At 31.1% G+C, this 19,953-nt stretch overlaps 1 protein-coding gene across 1 annotated transcript in view; it reads left to right on the plus strand.

The window, feature by feature from the left end:
• The window catches only part of CSTF3 (cleavage stimulation factor subunit 3), a 65,957-nt gene that overhangs the window by 15,808 nt on the left and 30,196 nt on the right, over nucleotides 1-19,953 (plus strand). The window lies entirely within an intron of this gene.

Below are 19,953 nucleotides of genomic sequence, written 5' to 3' on the forward strand. Positions count from 1 at the left end.
TGTAGGATAAAGTTTACATTATACAATAATAAGTTAATACGTACTCAAACCTATGTAATCATAATTTACCCAGTGATACTTTGGTTTTTTTATTTTGTTTTTTTTCTTTATAACTGTCTTGAAATTTGATGTCAGACATTTTATTTTAAAGAGTAAAGGCCCCATTCTTGTTTTTGATTAGAAGGGAAATGTTCACTTTTGAAGATCAGAATTAGCAATCAAGATGATAATAAAATGTTAATGTATTGATAACAGTTGGCACCAAATAATAATTTTTCAGGTGATATATTAATGAGATGTGGTGAGATAGGAATAGTTGATAATCCACATTAAGCTGAAAATTGATATTCATTTCTTTTTATAACTTATTTATACTTAGGAGGTAGTCTTATTTGAATATTTTATAATATAAATTCTCAACAAAATCAAGTACACTGCAGCCTCGTCATAACATTTTCACAATAACTGAAATTTGATCATATGTGGGTCTGTTTTGGACCTATCAAAGGGCTTTAGTCAGCAGTACTAAACAGACTTCAACACAACACAGTGTCACCTGTGATGTGTCCCTCAGAATGGACCTAACTAACCGCAGATTTAAATTGAGGCTACAGTGTACTCACTGTATTTGTGTTATAGTTTATATTGTATTATGTTGGGAGTGGGGGAATTACTGGACAATAGCAGGAACATTGTGTGTGTGTTGAAGTTTTTCTGTGTGGTTGTATATATGGTGTGTGTGTTTGTGTGTTTGTATGTGTGAGAGAGATTGTATCTTATGTGGAGTCTGGTTGTGATTTTGGACCAAGACCATATCCTTAAGGTTTTATCACTTATCCTTTTGGAACATTTCCTTCCTTAGTATATCTAATCATCAGAGTATACTGGCATGAAATTCACCAGGTGAGTGAATAAAACTGTCTGAAGTATGCTGAAGCCAGGATCATCTACCTATACTTGGTCTTCATTCCAGTTTGACTTTACATATTAGCGTATATGCAGATATTCTGCAAACTCATCAGAAATTAACATAATTGGTACATGATAATTTTTGTATAATGAAATAGTGTGTTCTGAGTTTTAGAAATTTCTTTCAGTTTCTCAGATATTCCGTTATCATTCATTCATTTTATTATAGCATGATTTAAACTGAAATTAGCTGTTAGATATTCATTCTGTAAGCATAAAACACAGTGAGTCTATTTCTTCCACTTCCTAACTAAAAATAAAAACTGAATTCTAAGACAGACCAGATGTTATTCCAAAGGGCTGAAGTTGTCTAAATAACTGGCTCATTTCACGTACTATTTCAGAGCTGTTAGCAGTTGCCTGACATTTATTTAGTTGGTAATGTTTGCAGTTTCACATACCTGCACACGCAAATATGAATGTATATGTAAAACATCTTTTGATTTTTAAAAAAATGGTAAAGAATATATATGTGTATTTCATAAGATTTTTATTTCTGGTTTAGGAATTAAGATGTTACATTGAATGCAAATTTTAAAAATGCATATCCTGAGCAATGTTTTTCTCTTTCCTAATTTGTTCTTTTTTATTTTCACATATGTACTTTGCTTAGTCTGTAAGGGGCTAAAGTTTTCTTTGGCCGTATCACTCAATGTAGCCTTAAATATTTTTGGAGAAGACACATAATCTATTTAGGATATATTAAAATCTGAAGTAATAATAAGAATGTCTTCACATTAAAGGTACTACTAACAGTGTTTGCGGAACATCCTGTATGCACTCTCAAGAAAATAAAGTTTTGTTAATACATTTGTTGTAACTCAGTACTTCATGGTGGGAAAAATGTAAAGTTTCTTTTATTTATGTTCAGTTAAACCAGTGTGTACGAGTCCAAATACATTTAGTTCTTTTCTAATAGAAAATACATACATCTTTTAAAATGAGATAATTTTCTTCCCCAGAGAAACTTCTTATAAATCCTACTTAGTAACAAAATGGCAAGGAGGAGTGGTATTTTGGGGATTTGGGGAGTCGGAGGGTTGCTTTTGAACTTGGAACATCAATTGGAAATGGGAGCACATTATAAATAATTTTTAGTAAAGAAGTTAATAACACTATCTGGTATTTTTAATATTTGCCAGTATATCTTTTCTCATATCAGTGAGCATTTAGCAATACTTAGATACTTTTGTAAAATTTGAACTTTAAAATGTCATCCTTAATTCATTACCTACTTTTTTATTTTTTTGCTTATTGAAGATAAAATTCTCTTGTTCTAATGAAAGGACATGTAGGACCACCATCTGTATATTTAATACACCTATATATAATACATACCTAATTTCAAAATTTAGGCCAAATTATTTTAGTGTTGTATATATTATATAGGAGATCATACTTTGCCTCCAGTTCATGGAATTGCTTTCCTCTTGAATTCCAAAATGCTCCTTTATGTGGTCTAGCCATATCATAGAAGCAAACAATATGACTATTCTTAAGTGATACAGTTATAAGTATAGTCTAAATTGTTAAGGTATGAAAATAGCAAAGGAAACATCTTAATACATATCTAGTTGACAGATGTCTTAAATCTGTACTGCAGTATATTTTGAGAGTTTTTAAACACTAGAGTGATATCCATTTAGAGCCTAAGTGCTCATAATGAACCCCTGTTTAGAATGATCACTAAGTATTAGTGAATTGAAAATTATAGTTTTTCTAATTTTTAAGTTGGTCTTCCCCCTTCTGGTTCTTGTAGCTCTTCATGTAGCTAGTTAATCAGTGTGACAGCATGTAAGCTACAATATCTTGGTGTTAGCAGTAATTTGTTTTTATTTGAGCCACATTCATAAGAAATTTTCTTAGGATGATTTTTTAATTGTTAGCTGAAGGAGAAATGAAGAAGGTAATACTGCTGGTAATAGCAACGTTGTGTCTTGCTGTCTGTGAAAACTGTAATTGTTTAATAAAAGTATGTAGAGAATTGATTGCCTTTTATTAAAAATAATGTGAATCCTTTTCTTATAATGGGATGTGAAATACATACTTCAGTTTTTCAAAATAACCTTTCTACTTGGGAAAAATGACCTTTAAAAATACCTTTCTTCTTGGAAAATCGAAGTGAACTCAGGATGGATCATGGGTGACCTAAATTGAAATAAACTTCTCCACTGTCTATATACTGTTTTAATTCCTCTAAGTAGCAGTTTAAACTACTGTATTATAATGTTTTGTACATGTTGAGCAATGTGATTTCTAAATGTAGGAAAAAGTTATATAGATCACAACTTCTTTTCTATACTTCAGCTTGCAATCTTTTTAAAAAAATCTGTACTCTTTTCTTATAGATCTGCTCTTTTCCTGTTTGTAATAAATGTTGGTCCATGTCTGTGTGATTATTCAGATTGTCCTCTAAAATGCAATATGTTTTTTTAATCTGTAGTTTCTTACATGCATGTTTAAATGTAGTGCAGGAGTATAAAAGAAAACAAACTATTTGCAAACACTGAACTGATGATCAAATACCTGAGAGTGATACGAATAATTACATACTGTTTTTAAAACAAAGTATTTACATTTACTATTTTAAGTAGCAAGCTTCTATTTTAAGTCTTACTGAAATATCCCATTCATTTTTCTGGCATTATAGTAGCATAGATATTTAGGTGTTGTCACTTCTACTAACATGATCTATACATTTTTTCCCTTGGAGCCTTTTCTTTCCACCCCAGGCATTGCATAATCTATTTGCAAAAGTACATAGTTAATTTACATAACAAAATTTCTCTTAAAACTAGATAGTTTATTATGTGAAATGTAGCCATTTATTTTCAGGCAAAATTTTGTACTAATCAACCTGATCATTTTTATATTTTCTTTGTAAAACATTTATAATCATTGCAATCACTGATAAAAAATACTCTTCAAAGACTCAATTTTTAACCAAGCTTTCTTGTATTCTATTTTTTTATAAGAGTTACAGTGTATTCTGAAAACCTGGAAAAGGCATTTCTAACCAGGTTTTGTTTAAATTCAAACATTACAAAATTTGTTGTGAAACATAAAGGGTTTCTCTGTGGGTAGTGGTTTAGCCTAAATTTCTTTAGCATTTATGGAATAACAACACTTAATATACAATATTTGATATTTAGGGGTTGTTTTTTTTTTTTAATTACTGGGGATTATAATCAGTAAGACGTTAGAGTATTAATTTGGAATACACCCTCCACCCCCATCCCAAAAGATAGTAAAGATATGCCCCCAACAGGTGGCAACCGTGAATAAACACAAATGAATCTAAGCCCTTTACAATAAGAGGGAGTTAGAAACCCCCATATTTGGGAGCAGAATTAATCGGTTTTGGTTCTAACTTTTGAGCATAAGGGAACCTGGTGGCAATTAATTGACTTCCTCTTAAAAGACAAGACCGCATAAAGGCTCAAGTGTTTTCTGACAGGTTTGTTGTTTTATATTTTGTTTAATATGTGCTTTCAACTTAAAAACAACTGTTCCTTTTAAATGAATGAGTATGGCTGAAGGCATTTCCAAGAAATGAAGATATCTGAAATAATGCTAGTGATATCTATGAAAACTACACTTCTGAATGTGGACAAGAATGCATTTATTTGCTTGTAAATAACTTTTTAAATTTTAATTTTTATTACTAAACAATTTTGCTCCTAGCAACTTTGGAGCAGAATACAAGTAGTTGATTAATATAATGGCATAATAAACTGAACTCTGTATAAAGTTTTCCTCCATGTATTCAGAATCTACAGCAAATTCAGCAAAATGGTGAATATTTGCTTTGATTACAACCTGTTGAGAAACTAAACGACTTTTCAAAGCTCAGGGAAGCATAACCTGGGGTAAGTTTTACCATTTTATATGCTAGGAAACGTCCAAAGAAAAATTTTTTGTTTGGAAATGTTAAGTGGTAGTTCTGAAAACCATTTGATGTCAAGGACGGTGTGAAGTATTTTGGGATAACTACTCTGAAATGTAAAAATATCCAAAGATGAAGTCCCAAGGCTATTCTTAATCTCCCTAATACTTTGATTCATATTACAGAACATGTTTGTTAAAACCTTTTTTAAAAAAAAAATACAAAGTTTTAGCTATAGCATATACAGATAACATTAGTATTATAAGTCTTTGTCTAAAGATTATATGTGAAATGGTCTTTTTTCCCTTTCAATTTTATTGAGATATAATTGACATACAACATTTTATAAGTTTAAGACATAAAAATAAAATGATTTGATATAAATATGTATTGTGAAATGATTACCACAATGTTAACATATATCACCTCATATTAACAAGGGAAATGGTATTATGATGACATTTTCTGTAACTTACTTTTTCATAACTGAATTTAAAGAAAATAATGAATTGCATATTGATGGTTTTCTTGAAAATAATTCAACAAATTATAGCTCTATATGTATTACAAATTTAAAGTCAAGATGGATATTTCATTTCGATCAGATTTAGAGCTGGAAGATGAATTAGCTTAGCACCTTTTCATACATGAGTAAATTAAATCAAGAGATTGTTACCCATTTGAGCCAAAGTGTGCAAACAACACAATTTTAGAATCACCTGGGAAGCTTTTAAACCATTCAGGCTTTGCATTTACCACACCTGCATTACTGACTCACTCTCCAAAGAATGGCCATGTAGGATCTGTTATTGTTAGCTGTTTTTGGCAGCCAATTTTGGTAATTGAGGCTTTCTTTATAGGGCAATAATTGAATCTTATTGCCATATGAGTATATTTCATACCTGGAAGAATACTTCCTATATTTGTCTGAGTAGAAAGTCATTGTTCTTTTGACTATATTATGTTGTCAGTATATAATCTGTCAAGAAGTAATCTTAGAGATATCCACTCTTGTAGTATTTTTGACAGTGTGACTATTATATCTGTGGTCAGATTTAGGGTTGCATTACTGAATTTGTTCAGGTTTTTGTTTTTTTCTTTTTATTTCTGGGAAGCCTGGTTTTCTAACTCTATGAACTTTCTTTTTTTAAAAACACAGAATCAGCTTTTAAGAAAGTCTCAGGTGTTAAGAGATGCCACTTAAACTGTGGTTTGAAAGGATTACTGCAGCCTTTTTTATTTTTTAACTTTTTGTTTTGTATTGGGGTATAGCCTATTAACAATATTGTGATAGTTTCAGGTAGACAGCAAAGGGACTCCGCCATACATTTACTGTATCCATTCTCCCCCAAACTCTCCTCCCATTCAAGCTGCCATATAACACTGAGCAGAATTTCATGTGCTATATACCATAGATTCTTCTTGATAATCCATTTAAAATATAGCAGTGTGTATGTGTCCATCCCAAATTCCTGAATTATCCCTTCTCCCACTCCTTCCCTTTGACATCCATAAGTTTGTTCACCAAGTCTGTGAGTCTGTTTCTGTGTTGTAAGTTCATTTATATCACTTCTTTTTAGATTCCATATATAAGGGATTTCATAGAATATTTCTCCTCTGTTTGACTTCATTCAGTATGACTGTCTAGGTCTATCCATGTTGCTACAAATGGCATTTCATTCTTTTTAATGGCCAAGTAATATTCCATTGTATATAGGTACCACATCTATCCATTCCTCTGTCATGGACATTTAGGTTGCTTCCACGTCTTGGCTATTGTAAACAGTGCTTACTGCAGCTTTTTTAAATAACAGTCGTCAGTTTTAAATAACTTTATCAGTTCTGGTTTTCTTGAACCATAGGGGACTGGGTTGCATACGTCATGACAATGCTTTACATTTGCTAATAGCAAAGATACTCTTACATATAAACAAACTTAGAACTTCAGTCTGCAGTCCACTTTCTACTTTAATCTAGTAACGCCCTTTATAGCAATTTTTTTTAATCAAAGTCTAATCCAAGGTCATTATATATAGGAGTCATTCTTTTCCAGTCTCCTTGGATGTTGAACAATTCTCAGTCTTAAATTTTTTATTCCCTTACTAAATTCAGGTTATGTTCACTATAGCTGAAAAGCTGCAAGTGGTTGTGTGTCCTCATCAGAGGCACGTTATGTTCATTTACCTCTTACTGGTGATATCAGTGTTGACCTTTTCCTTGACACTGTATTTACCATTTTTACTTTTATAACTAATAAAATAATGGGGAGATGTTTTGAGACTGTAAAAATTCTATTTCTCAACAACTGCCCACTCCATTTGAACTCTTTAACAATTAACAATTGTTGCCTGAATCAGTAATGTTTTTCTAGGACTTTTCAGTGTATTTTTATTGACTATAAGTATGTACTTAATTATGCAAATTTCAGCTTATTTTTATTTGAAAACTTGTAAAATACTGGCTTCTCCTTGCCCTCAGTTTTTTTCCCTTTTGATCAGTTTACTGATACTTGCAGTTAGAAAAGATGATGACTTACCAAATTTGTGCATATTATGGTTATAACAAGTTTTCTAAATGTAGGTCATATACTGTCAGTAATGCTTTTAAATTCTATCACAAATCAATCTGTAGGGTTTGGGAAATATCTTTATTGATTTACTTAATTGATCAAATGGCAAATTATTTCAAGTAAGAATTCATATGTGTTTTAGAAGTCATGAGATCTTTGACTTTACAGGTCAAAGTTAGTCAAAAAACAGTCAAAAAAGATCATCTAGATAAATGCTTGTGTTTGAAAATACCATGTTTTTCAAGTATTTGCTTAAATTCTCTGTTATAAGTATAAAGGTAACTGTAAAGGAAGTAACTTCTCTATTGACAGGTAATAAAGCATGGAAGTGGTATTTCCTCAGAAGTGATGTTTTCTCTTGTAAATTTGAGTTTCCCCAAGTTCACGGAAGAGTCATGAGATTTACACTTAAAGAACAGACTTTGCAAATTGAAAGAACTTATGTGTCTGTGATTTAGTATTTTATAATTGGGCTAGTTATTTGCCATGAATCTTAAGGGGGGTGTGTCAGAATTCTCTCCATTATTAAAACAGTGATCTGATGATTTTTGCTAGTGTGGAAAAGATATTTAAGTAATTAAAGAAATGCAGGGAATTTGTAAATTTTACTTTATAGAGGATAGTATGGGAGAATACTAATGACACAATTTAGAACCTGGTGACCTATGATTTGCTGCTTTTAGCTCTTCAACCAAATTAATGTGACCTTAGGGAAGCCATTAATTTTTCTCTCTGTTTTCCCTTTCCAATTTTTTATTATGAAAATTTTAAAACAAGTTGAAAGAATATGATGGTAAATATTTATACACCTTCTGCCTTATCTTAATGTTGCGTTTTGCCATATGTAATTTTCCCTTCTCTACACACACAATATTGTCCTACATAACCACAATTTCATTATCCCACTGAAAAGGAACAGTGTGTTCTAATATAAATTCATACACAAGTCGTCTTTGTTTTTCCAACTATCTCATACTGTTTCTAAAATTCCCTATTTCTGTGATGTTGAAATTCTGTTTTTTATCTTCTTACAGTGGTCCTTTTTCTGCTATGTCTTCTACTTAATCTTAACAGATTTCATGTTATTTCTCACTCTTTTCCCTTCCTCTTCCTTGAGTGTGAATTCAGATACTGTGTCCAATAATGTGTAAATTGTAAAAGGAAATATCCCCATTAGTTCTAGACAAGAGATGCCTTTGTAACTATCCTGATATTAGTGGGATGGGGGGTTTTTTATATTTTTATTACTAAGAATTATTTTATTCCAAATTTAAATATGTTTACAATAAGTTAAAATTTTTATGGATCTTACCCAAAATATGCATAGGATTGGACATGAATTCTTAAAAGTAAGCAAGTGGTTTGTCTTTTCTTTTTAGTATATGTGCTGCTGAAGTGAGCACTAAGCAGATGTTTTTAAATTATATTACATTTTAAGTGTTGATCTACAAAACTACTAAATTTTCTAGTAGAAGAATGATAGTCTGTGGACATTTAAGGAAAAGAAAAGTGAGGATATTTTTGGAGGTGAAATACTTCCTAGAAAATCCATTGTTGATTTTCAGTTGCTATCTTATTGATAGTGATTTTTCCTTTATTCTGATTACTTAGGAAAACAATAAAGCTAAGAATAATTAGGCTTTTAATATATTCTAGGCACTGTGTTTAGTACTTTATAGGGGATATCTGACTAATCACAGTTTACTTTGTAGGTAAGTATCATCCACTGTTTTTTCCAGATGTTCAGCTTTTCTGAAGAATTATTAAGTAGCTTTCCTAAGATCAGCAGTACTAAAGTTTTAAGTTGGTGGTGGTTTAGTCGCTAAGTCATGTCCGACTCTTGGGACCCCATGGACTGTAGCCCGCCAGGCTCCTCTGTCCATGGGATTTTCCAAGCAAGAATACTGGAGTGGATTGCCATTTCCTTCAGGGGATCTTCCCGATCCAGGTATCAAACCCAGGTCTCCTGCATTGCAGGCAGATTCTTTACTGACTGAGCTGTGAGGAAAGCCCCAGAGATTAAGCTACTGAGAGGTAAATAGGAAAGCTGGGGACGTTCTACTGAGATAACCTATTTCATAAGTCTGGGCTCTTAACTTACTAATCACACTATACTAACAACCTAAAGGACCTAAAATATAAAATACAATTGTAGAAACAGCTAAGTAGTGGGTTCATAACTGACTCCTCTTTGCTCAGATGTTTTCTTGCATTCTTTTTAGCTGTAAGGATTTGGGAGTACATTTGAAAAAATATGAATGTATAGCTACACAAAATGACATAAAATTGCTACAAATACTTTGGAAAATGGAATAGTACAATAATAGGTAACCACACCTTATGGTTTGTATAAAATCTTAGTTCTAAAATTCTACTTTGCAAAGTTCTATTTTTAGCCTTCACAATTTTTAAGCTTCTGCACTATGTACTTGGTTCTAATTTCAAAAAGTAGAAATAAATTCCAAACACAGAAGTGGCAATTAGCAATTCTGCATTAATTCAGCGTTAACATGAGAACAAGAAAGTTTACCTTTTGTTTTTGATTTAGCAGTTAGGAATTTTATTAGGATGGAATTTTTCAAATCAAGGCCAGAGTTTAGATTTTAAGTTAAGTGTATTACATTTCAGTCTGCTTACTGAATTATATTCATAGTTTTCTTCCCGTAGAAGTTTTGCAAAAGTTTTCTGAGAGGACAGAATGTACTTTGTTATGATTGGTTTTTTTGTTTGTTTTGTTTTTTGGAGATCTTACTTTAAAATGTTTGCAATCATGAAGCAAAGTTTCATGAAAAAAGAAAAATGGAAGATTGAAAGCAGGGGGCACAATATCCACCTTTTTTAAAAAAAGTGAAAGAGGATGTTAATTCCTTTATTTAATGAGAAAAATCACATTTGTTGAAGATCAGCATTTCTGGTTATTTGGAACTTGAGGTTTAATCAGACTTAGAAATTTAAGAAACACTTTTTGAGTACCTCCCCAAAACGGAAATATCTTCATGAATCTTCCTAGTACAGTTCAGCTGATTCTATATAAACCATTATAAAATTATGTAAAAATTTAAATTATAGCAGTTCTAAGTAGCTTCTAGAAAATTCTGTGCAGATTAAAATATGCAGAATTCTGTTAGCAAGCTGTTTTGTCAAGTAGTTTTACATGTCAGGTCCTTAAAGGTATCCTAAAAGAGTTGGTAGGTTGAAGACTTATGGATACCTATTAACATATTTGCCTGGATTATATTCAGATAAAATTGCCCAAAGTGTTAAACACTGCTTTTCTGTAGCAAAATTGACTGTTGAATTTATGGCTGAGTATTCCTTTGTGTGTATATACCACAACTTCTTCATCCATTCATTTGTTGGTGGACATCTAGGTTGCTTCCATGTTCTAGCTGTTGTAAATAGTGCTGCCATGAACAATGGTATACATGTGTCTCTTTCAATTTTGGTTTCCTCCTGTTGAATTTATGGATTCTGAAAAAAGTCATATAGTTCATTTTCAGGCCCCACACCATCTGTATATTTTCACAAATGTAAGGTGTCCATAACATACCTTTAGCTTGGCATACCCCGTAGGTACTTTGATGAGAAGCAGTGGTGTGTGTGAGGGTGAGTCAAGAAAATCTGGTAGCAGAACAAGACTTTTTAAATGGAAATCTCAAATTAAGCACAGAATCCCTGGCAGAAAGAAGCACTAGTCTGAACAAAGGGGAGAAAAACATGCTCTATCTGAGAAATCGAAACAGCTTGATAGTTTAAGCTAAGTTAGTTTTGCTTCTAGTCCTTTGAAGTGTTGTAAGCAGATGACTTGTGACTATCTCATGAAATTTTCCTTAATTGCAGAAACAGCAGCTCAATAGTTAATTTGGAATTGCAGCTAAGCTGTTAGGAAATGGAGCTGGAGAAAAAATATGATTATCTGATAAGTAGGGACATCTGAAATTTCATAATGACTAAAATGTGAATAATTTTGCTCTAGGAATACTTTCAGTTGTGATAATATTTCTAACTCTGGGCCTTTAAAAAACTCAGATGTTTACAGAAACTTAAATGACTGGAAGTTTCCTGTACAATTTTCAAAGAAATTTGCCTGTTGATTAGAAATTATGTTGGTTTCACTAATTTTTACTTTGTATTTGAGTCTTAATATGAGAGTTAAGGAGCTATGAAACCTTTCATTCTCTATAATAAGCTTCATATAATTTGAGAAAAATGTGACATTAATTGACCAATGTATTCATTTTGAAGGAGGCAAAAAACTTTCAAAGGGAGAAAATTGGTAATTTTTTTATAGGTAGACAAAACTTGAATAGCTACTTTGAAAAAAGTTAGTTCCTAGAAAAATTTTAGCTGTGAATAAAATCTGATTTTACTAAATGGTAAGAGACCACATTGTCAATATGTCTCGTTTATCCAATAACAGTTTCTAAATTGATTTCTGCACAGAAAAAAATGATCACTCGTCTGTTATTTTATTAAATGAAATGTGTAGAACACTGTCCTTTTATTTGATTAAATACATGTTAGTATGCAAGTGGGTATTCAAAGGGAGAGTTACACCAAAGGGGCACAAAATTTTTAATACCACTTAGCACTTTTATTGTTCATAGTATCGAGGATTGAAACTTGGTTTTGAATAAAACCTGAAGCTAAGGCTCTGATACCTTGTGAATATTTTTGAAATTACGTAAAACTGTGAAATTTAGTGAAAGCACAAAAACGGGGGTTCAAACTCCTTTTGATAAAAAAATGTAAACTTATTTTATTCACTGATTTTCATGTTTTCACAAAGTCTGAAAATCTAGGGAGGGTAGATTATGGCAATATGTTTGAGGAGGGAAGTATTAGAATTGTATTGATACAATAATGATAATATTGTGTATATTAGAAAGACATTGTATTACATGTAATACAATGTTTTTGTAGCAGTAAGTAGTTGAGAATTATAGTGAATTTGGATCACCGAATTATTGAATTCTGGTTCTTGATTGGGTTTGGCTACTTACGGAATCTTCAAAAACATCAGAATACTCAGGGTTCTGTTTCAAATAGAAATTGGATATAGTTTTTTTTGTAATCTGTAAAGTGACATTTTTATATGTTGAACAATCAGTTATTTCTTAGTCATAGATTCAGATAGGTTGAGTAATGATTAGAAAATGAGTGAATACCGCGATTTCCACGTCAGTAAAAAATTTTGTGCTCACTGTATGATAATTTACATAATAAAGTTTATTCTTCAGTCTCTCTGGCCTTCTTAAATATTCTAAACACATTCCCACCTCAAGACATTAGCTGTTTTATCTGCTCTAAAGATATTTATCCAGATAGTTGCTTGGCAAAATCCTTTGCTTTTTTCAAATTTTTATAAAAGTGTTTTCTTCTCAATGAGATTTGCTCTTGCCACCCTTTTAAATTGCCACTGTTGTTCCCAACTCCTCAAAACTAATTCTTGCCTCTGTTTTTTCAACCTGTAATGCTTATCTCCTAGTATACTGAAGAGTTTCTTTCTTAAATTTGTATTTTGTATATTGGTATGTTTCAGGAATCTAGAATTTAGTGGCACTCTTAAGTATTTGTCAGGTGAAAAATCCCCAATAGGAAGTAAAATTGAGTTTATCATTATTTTCAATTTGAATTTTAATTTCTAAGAATTAGAGTATGATAGCCATTTATAACATTTTTCATCAAATTATTTATGACCAATATTTTTACTATTAACATAGGTTTTAAAAATGTCTTTACAGTTTTTCTAAAAAGACAGAGTATCATTTTGAATTGTCTAATGCCTTCAGCTGTTTTAAGTATTTTAGAATAAGCGTCATTGACATTTAGAATTATTCTGTCTTGATGTATGTCCTAAAGGAAAGATTTTTAAAGAATTATTCAATTTTAAAGAATTACCAAAAGGCATTACTGATGTACCAAGGCTTCTGAGGTACCTTAAAAAAAAAACTGTTTGCTTGTAATTCTGAAATGCTTTCCTTCAAAACCTGATACAGAAAATAAATTCCTGACTGGTTATAAGAAAAGCTTAGGTGTATATTGAAGTAAAACTTACCAGACATTTTGTATGTGTGTGTATGAGATAAAAACTTGAGTATTCACAAGTTGATTTATCAGATTTCACAGCTTGGTTGTCAAATTAGTAAAGCTTAAACATTTTAACTCTTACCCACACGTTTTCTCTGATTAATGTTGTATATGTGCACAGCGCCAACATCTGATTGGGGGATGAAGTTCATTTAAGACATCTAGATATTTAAAAATACAGAAAGTATGTTTTAACTTAATCCATAAACTTAACGTTACATCGATTTATTTTTAAAAACAAGTATAAAAAGATGAACTACTCCAGCCTTTGCCTTTAAAAACAGTAGACTTCTGTGCTAAATATTATTAATCATTTTACTTCTTGTCTTTGTAATTTTCACCCAGACTTCACTTTGGCATGGCAAACATTAGTGGGTAAACTCAAATTGCTGGTTTATAAAGTATTTCAGAGAACTGAATTATACTTATTTGAGAGTTCTCCAATACATTAGAGGAAATATATTTGGTATGCTGAACTCTTTAATTTTTTTTATCTTTGAAATTTGGTATTTCAATGAACATTGAATTTTAAAGTTTTTGGTTGCTTTTCCAGATAGTTTTCATGCAAAATTTTTTCCTAATAGTTTTGAAGCCAGATGTTAATAAAATATATTGAAGAAGATACGGGTGATATGATGAGTTTGGTTACTCAGATAAATACTCTCACTGAAAACAAAGGCTCCTGGGCAGAATTTTAAAGCATCTTGAATAGCAATGTAGTAAAGAAGCCAAGACCTAATTGGAAAACAAACACAGAATGTAGGAATGCTGGAGGATTAGCGGAGTTCCTAAACTTTTTTACCCTGAGTGTTTGTCAAACTCGGAGAACTTGAGCTTCAATTTCAAATGCTTCTAGGATTTCAGGTAGCAAAAGTCAAAGCCCAAGACCTGCCCAACAAGACATCCTCTTGCTCTAAAGCTATGTGCAGAAAATACTCAGGATGACACTGAACCAGAAATAAATCTATGTTGCCATATTAACCCTAGGAGATTGGGGAAAGTTGCTGTGCTGCTGAGCAGAGCAGAATGGGAAAGTCCTGAGACGTTTCAACAAGTTGAGCCTTGCATGGATTTGTGGTCCAAATAAACATCACTTGGATAGTTCAAAAAGCCTTTGAACCATGATTGTAAGGGAGACTTAACCTGAATTATGCTCCTAGGGGCTTGATAATCTCATTCAGACTTTTTTTTTTGAAGGAATGCACCTTCATCCTAAACCACAGAAGAAAATCTTGAGTATTTTTCCAGGAAAAAGGAGTTCACTTGTTAAAAATTAACCATGTGAGGAAACCATGTACAGCAGAAACATCTACAAAGACTTCAAAGTCTATAATTAAAATGGAATTAGATTAATAATAGATTAGACACAGATGAAGAGAGAATTGGAAAAGTCAAGCAATCCAGACTGGAGTTTAAAGAAACTGACAGAAAATATGAAAGGATTAGGGTCACAAAGGATAGAGTGGAAATGTGTGTAAATGAAGTTCCAGAAGTAGAGGAGAAATATTGGGCAGGAGCTCAATTGGAAGAGATAAACACTTAAGAACTTTTTTCAAGGTGATGCACAAATTCAGCAGATCTAGGAAGCTTAATGAATCCCAAACAGGATTAAAAAATAAAATTTCCATGTAGATTCAAGAGTGAAACTACAGAAAAAAAAAAACCAACTCATCCTAGATGCCAGTGGAAACAAAAGGACAAATGGCCTTCAAGGGAATGGCATGTTGACAATTTGATGACAACAGTAGAAGCCAGAAAACAAGGGAATTGCACCTTCAATTTACTTAAACAGAAAAACCTGTCAAAGTTCTATACCCGGGAGAAAAATCTTGATGAGGGTGAAGAAAGACATTCTTGGCAAAGTTAATATCATTTTCAAAGCTACATGTGTATTTTTTTAAGAAATCTATTTATTTAGAAATATACTTCACAGGCAGAACATGAGTCATCACAGAAGGTTAGAGACTACATATGTGTTTGTTGCCATTTCCCTTTATAGTATATAACTTCCTCAAACTAAAATTTTACATATTTTTAAAAGAATATTCCTGTTATTATCCATCAAATTACTCAGTTTTTTTCTTGATCAACTTTCTCCTCCAAAGTTACTCTCTTCTAATGAAAATTCTCATATATGAAAGAACTTTTGTTAGAATTGTAATTCATGATATATTTTTACTTTTGTTTTTTAGAGGAAAATGATAATGAATTTTACTTTTATTTTAATTTATGAGTTCAGTAAATACTTGATTGGTTTAGTGCCAGAAGTTTATAGTTTGTGGCATCCAACAGTTTGTTAAAGTAAATGTTGACTTTGAGTCAAATTTTTACCCATCTATATTTCTTTATTAATCTTATTAATAAATGTTAAAAATACTTTATTAAACACTAATCTTGAGTGACATTAATGTGTTTTTCCATTAGTTGACATCCATTTTTAGGGTTGAAAAATCACGTGAGTAAATAAATTTATGGTTATACTTCTGTATTTTGATTTATCAGTTTGTGTTAAGGTTGATTGTTTTCTTTTAAAAATGCTTAAATTCTTTTAGGTATTTAGAAGTTGCAAAACTCCCTTGCCTTAAAAAATATTGTTAATTAAATAGTTTAATAATATACACATATCTGTATATGTGATACACATTCTATTTTACACATTTTTAGAGTATTTGGAATATTGTTTTAAGAATTGATGGTTAAATACAGAAGTACGTTTAAACATGAGAGAAGCCCCCCGCAAATTATCATACTACCTAAAATACTACAGCATGTTTGTGTATTTTAAAACGTGGTTTAAAAACCCACGTTACAAAAGCGACCTGCAGGGAAAAGTTTTTTATCTACCCATCCTTGAGTCACCCAATCTCCCCAGTGAAAAAGTATTCAGCTTATTTTTTTCCTCTCCTTTTACATGAACAGTTGCCGCTTAGGTTTTCTTTTATACCCTTTTTTCTTTTTTACTTAACAAAGTACATTTTATTTTTTAATCACAAATAGTTATTCCATATTTAGTTTAACCTGTCTTTTACTGAAGAACATTTTGGTTCCTCCCAAACTTGTTTTATTAGAAATGTTACTGTGTTGAATATATATATGTGCATGTCATTTCTGTGTAAATATATCTATAAATTATTTCTAGATAAGGAATTGCTGGATCAAACAGTTTGAGGGGATTTTTTAACCAAATTGCCTTCCACAGAGGTAATAATTTAAAATCCAATTAATAATCCTTATTAATAATTAATAATCCTTATTAATCCTAATTAATAATCCTTCCTTGATATTGAAAGTGTTCCACTTCCTCAATTCTTTTTTCTTTCCTCATATCTTAATTCAATATTATACTTTAAACTTTTGCCAGTTCATAGGTAAACAATTATCAGTATGGTTTTGATTTGTATTCCTTTTATGTGTAAGATTGAATTTTTATTAGTTTAAAGTCCCTTAAGGTTTCTTTTTCTGAAACTTAGTATCCTTATTCCATTTTTGTTTTGTTTTTTCTTATTTGCCAGGAACACTTTATATTATGGAACTTAAGGAAAATTTAACTTTAGCATGATTTGCTATTTATAAGTTTAGGTAATTTTGATATGACATTTAAATTGTGTGCTATCTTTATTGCTTATGTTGTTTTTCTCAATGTCAGATTGGAAGCAATGATAAATATGCTCTCTGATGTGTAAGGCCATATTTTTATTTGTTACTTTGGTATTCATGACTTGCTTTAAATAATTTTCTTTTGGTTTTTTGTGTTTCAGTTCTCATTTAGTTCATCAAATCTATAGTTTCCCACTAAAATCTTACAGTTGCAAATTATTTTTCTCATACATGTCTTGAACTTTCTACATTCTTGCAACTCAGCTTTTGAAAAATATGAGGAGGCTTGAATACCCTTATGTAATAATAGTAGTTTTAAGTAGATTTTATAAGGGTATGTTTCTGTTACTAGTTATATATTTTTTCCCTTAAATTGATTTGCTTATAAAATATTTTTGAGGAAAAATCTTGATTCACAGTACAGATTTTCTTGTGCTATTCAATAATGTCAGTCATCAAAATCATGAAGCCATCTTTCTAGTATTGTGGAGCTCCCTTTGAAATGAGTTTTGTGTGTAAGGATTTTATTTGTACTAATTTTTTTTAAACAGTAAATATTTTTAAACTTGTTTTCTCAATGGTCAGCTAAATACTTCATCAAAATCTGGTTTTCCAACGTGCATGCCCTCCTGTCCAGCAGTGTATCTCAACTGCAACAGTCTGAAAATCCAACTTTTAGTTTATTGGGTGCGTACTGTGGGATGATGAGAGAGTGTGAGGAGGAGGAGAGAGCAATGGTTTGTCCCTGTCCTTACTGTCTTCCCTTAGGTTTAGGGAGTGATTGGAAAAGGACTGCCCGAAGCTCAACTTCTTTGAGAAATAGCATTAGAAAATTTTAAAATTACCTGTTGATTTTTACATGTCACAGCTTTAAATAATCTGACATTCCCACTAACCAGTCACTTAAAGAAAGCCTGGGCGAAATTAGATCTGAATATTAGGATCCATTAGAAAGAATGGCTGTGTATTAGATTATAGTAGCCTTCCTTGAGACTTTATTTACAAACTAAAGTGATATCATCTTGATCCAGAGCTTGCTCTTGAGGTTCTTTTCCCCTTCAAGTTTTTTTTTTTTTTTTCCCCTTCAACTTTCTTTGCATTTCTGTCACAGCACAAGGAGGGAATTCCAGTATACTCTTTATTGTGGTCTTGTCTACTAAAACCTTAATGACAGTATTACATATAGAATTTGAACTTAATTTTTATGTGATATCACTTTGGAAAATGTCATCACAAACATATATGGAGGAGATAAAATATGAAGCAAACTATTTTCTCTGGAATTTGGTCAACCTATATAAAACAAATCCCAGAGAAGATAGTGGATCCTTTCTTGATAAGTCTTTAAATAACGATTCTTAGGAACTTACAAAGTAAGGAAAAAAGAAGTTTTAGAACTTAAATACCTATTTGATTAATAAACATTCTGGAAGTAGTATTTAACATTTCAAAGTAGGACTTAACCCACTGAAATAGAGCCAAAGTTTTAGTTTTGGAGCATGTTTGTCATAGAGGAAGAAGTTTCATGTCTCAATCTTACTGATTCTTCTGGAGTGTAATGTTTCTTACCTGAGTTTTTTCTTTGCTTTTTCATGAAGATAATTTGTTAGCTGTGCCTACCTATTTAAACCTCCACTTTCACAATTCCAACTTTTAAGTAGCTATTTGAAGCAATATTATTTGGGAAATAAAAACCATGTTTTAATTCAAAAGAATTAATGGAAAATAAAATTAATTTGAGTGTTTGCATGGAATTATCTAAACCATGTGAAAGTCTGTTTTCAAAATTCATATTAGAGTTTTAATCAATCCCTATCCAATTGTTATTTCATTCTGAATTGTCTGACAGTATAATTCTTAGCATTCTTTTTAAACCTTTTTACTGAAAGGTTTTTTAGTTAATGTTTTGATAAAAATTACAGAACTTATAATGAGCTATCTATAAAAGTTATATGTCTTACATTTTTACATTTGCATTGATATTTAAGGTAGCATAATGTTAATTCTACAAGTTAACTGTGAATGGATATGCTATCAGTGCTAGATTTTTATCCACATTCATTTAGCAACTATTTATTGAATGTCTGCTATATGTTAGGTACTATTTTAGGTGCTGTGAAATAAACTGATAAAAGTCAGTGCGTTTGTGGGATTTTTTAAAAATGATGTTGACTTGTTTTCAAATGAATCAGTGAAATTATACCTAAATGGAATATTGAAAAAAATGCAGTTATAGTAGGCTTTTGTAAACTATTGCCACTGAGGCTAAATACGTAGATGAATAAAATTTTTGAAATTAAATATTTCCATTTTAAAAGGCAAGCATAATGAAATAGTATCAAATAGATGGAGTTAAAAGAGGTGAAGGAAGAAAAGCAGAACTCATGGTTGTTTAAAAAGGAAGATAAAACATTTATTATTTAAAAGGATAATATATTTATTGTAGGAAAATTAGAAAAATGTAAGCCTAAAGGGAAGAAATATCCATATTCCCACTATCTTTTACCACTTAGTCTTTCTAGATGTAGCTATCTATAAAATCTTACTTTTTTGTAACATGTCTTTACATGATAGCACATTTTACTTTATTATACAAAATTGCTTCCAAGTATGGCAAAGTAGTTTGTTTTAGACATGCTTTTTAACCAGCCCTTTATTGTTGTGTATCCATATTGTTCCCTTTATGAGGAACTAAAATAAATATAGTTTTACTTAAATATCTGTACACATTTGTAATATCTTTAGACTTACCTCTTAGAATTGATATTTCACTATCAAAGGTTTCTTCCATGATCTTTCAAAAGTTTAGCCAGGTCATTTTAAAAATTGCTTCAGAATTTCA

The sequence above is a fragment of the Muntiacus reevesi genome, chromosome 9, assembly GCF_963930625.1.
Source record: "Muntiacus reevesi chromosome 9, mMunRee1.1, whole genome shotgun sequence".
Lineage (NCBI taxonomy): Eukaryota > Metazoa > Chordata > Mammalia > Artiodactyla > Cervidae > Muntiacus > Muntiacus reevesi.